Source organism: Sinocyclocheilus rhinocerous, unplaced genomic scaffold, assembly GCF_001515625.1.
Source record: "Sinocyclocheilus rhinocerous isolate Xijiao unplaced genomic scaffold, SAMN03320098_v1.1 scaffold1198, whole genome shotgun sequence".
NCBI classification, from domain to species: domain Eukaryota; kingdom Metazoa; phylum Chordata; class Actinopteri; order Cypriniformes; family Cyprinidae; genus Sinocyclocheilus; species Sinocyclocheilus rhinocerous.
In genome coordinates, this window is record NW_015649585.1 from 1,041,553 (window position 1) to 1,043,934 (window position 2,382).

A 2,382-nucleotide genomic window follows, 5' to 3' on the forward strand; every position below is an offset into this window, starting at 1 on the left:
TTTGTAATCCCAGGCTATCTGTAATCAGAAGCACATTTTTAACTGGAATATAATTTAATTTCATTCACATGTGTTTCATAAACACATAATCCTTTCTGGATTACAATACGCCATCAAAATGATAAAATTAATTATTCTAGCTGCTGTGAGAAAAGGCTATAAATGATCCGCCACCTGCAGGATCCTCACATGCGACAGCCTAGTAGCCGGGACAACTTCTTTATGTTTACAGAAGTGACGTAATGACGCAGTGCCATGCTTGAATTTCCCGCGAAAACCTACCCGTACCACTCAAATTAGAAAACATTATTATAAGCTAACCATTGTGAATCGGGCTAAAATAAGGCGATAGTTTCGAACACTGGCTGGTTATGTGCTTGCTCAAATATTGATTTTGGATCATTTTTAACCAAAAAAAGTTACGGATTGCAGCTTTAACTCAAGAGTGTTTTTATCCACTTAAGTAGGACTCGAGAATATTTGGTAACACTTTATTTTAAGGTGTCCATATTACATGTACTTACTATTACAATAAAAATTAATTATGCAAAATTACATGCAAGTAACTCAGTACTTAAATGTATAATAATTACACTGTAACAAGGACACCTTAAAATAAAGTGTAACCGAAAATTTGATTTATTATTTGACTTACTATATATATATATATATATATATAAAATTGTATTACACATTTGTTATGATGAAGTTGCAATTTTGTACATTTATAATATATCAACTTTAAATACAATACTGAATAACACACTAGTTAAAATTTTAGTGTTAGTCAACACAAAATAAGCGTAATTCTATAAAGAACAACAACATATCATTAAAACAATTATTTAAAATCTTTTTAAAGACTTTTAATTTTACATTCTTATAAGGTGCACTTTTTAAACGTGTACTTAAGTGTATTAAGAAAGTCATGAAAGTGTACTCTCTTTTCCATTTAAGTTCAATTAATTAGTTTTCAGTAATATTATATTATCTGCAAGTACAGTTTATTTGAAAGTATACTTTTAAGATTTTTAGTACACTACAAGTGTACATACATTTAAGCGCACTTCTTTTGCACAAAAGTGGCATGTATACATGAAGTGTAGCTGACAAATAATATGGATTGCTTTTATTATCTTTTTAAAGGTGTTTAAAATTTAAGATGGTTCAAACTGAAATTAATGTATAAAGTAAATGTAAATACTAGGTCACTATTTTAATCGCCCAGGCTAAATGAAGTTCAACAGCACAAACATTTAATTTCTCGAACACGAGCTTATAAAGTTAGCATGCATAATAATCATAAAATAGTTCATTTCTATTTTATGGTTTAGTAACTGATTTTAAAAAATAAATAAAAATGTTAAATCATAATAGATGAAATACAGCATGCAAAACACGGCTGTCACTTTATGTGAAGCACCTTGTAGCAGTCTTAACTAGTAAATACGCCTGCATTTTCAGGTACTCAGCAGAGAGGCAATGAATTAGACCTACGCTACAGCATTTCACATTAATGTCACTCAAGTGATCACGGTCAGGTTTGCTGGCAAGTGCACAAAGCAAAACCAAATAACTCAATGTAACGAGCCTGACAACCTTGAAGATATAATGCCGTATGTCAAAATTCGATTCAAGCTCAGACCTCAAGTTCAAGCAGCTGGATAAAGCTCTCAGCTAAAATCTCCTCAGTGTTTGTCGTGGCATCCATCGGCGGGAATCCACATACTGCTTAAATCATCGGCGGTGGAGAGAGGAACGCAAAAAGCTCCGATTTTACAGTTTAACTGTATGCTAAAGATGACAGCACTTCACCAGGAAGACAACAACACTCACTGCGATTTTCTTCTTCTTCTTGGTTTTTAACAGCGGCTGACACCAACGCAAATAGGTGCATTACCGCCACCTTCTGCTCCGGAGTGTGGAACAGAGTTTTATATTCTATTTATCAACCCGTCTCTCTAATCAAATCAAAGAAGACTTTACTACTCATTTCACTTGCCCATTTTATTAAAACCTTAAAGGGGTCATATGATGCGATTTCAATTTTTCCTTTCTCTTTGGAGTGTTACAAGCTCTTGGTGCATAAAGAAGATCTGTAAAGTTGCAAAGACTAAAGTCTCAAATCCAAAGAGATATTCTTTATAAAAGTTCCAAAAGAGGACACAACTAGAAATCAGTGGTTAAGTTGTATTTACAACACTGTTCCAGAACAGTTCAACCCAAATATTCAGATGTGTGCTGCGCATTTTATGGAGGACTGTTTCCTGATCCTGGGATACTACAATGTTCTGACTCACAGACTGTAAGTGAGTCCGCTTGTTGTTATCATTTCTCTGATCACAAATGCAGACATGGTTTGATGTTTACGCGGCGCGATGC

The 2,382-nt window shown here is 33.7% G+C and overlaps 1 protein-coding gene across 2 annotated transcripts in view; it reads right to left on the minus strand.

The window, feature by feature from the left end:
* chmp7 (charged multivesicular body protein 7) overlaps window positions 1-1,880 on the minus strand; it is an 11,768-nt gene extending 9,888 nt beyond the window's left edge. For both annotated transcript variants that reach the window (XM_016515704.1, XM_016515705.1), the window contains exon 1: window positions 1,646-1,880. The gene's annotated coding sequence lies outside the window, so the exon portion shown is untranslated. The remainder of the gene's footprint in view (window positions 1-1,645) is intronic.
* Between the last annotated feature and the right edge of the window lie 502 nt (window positions 1,881-2,382).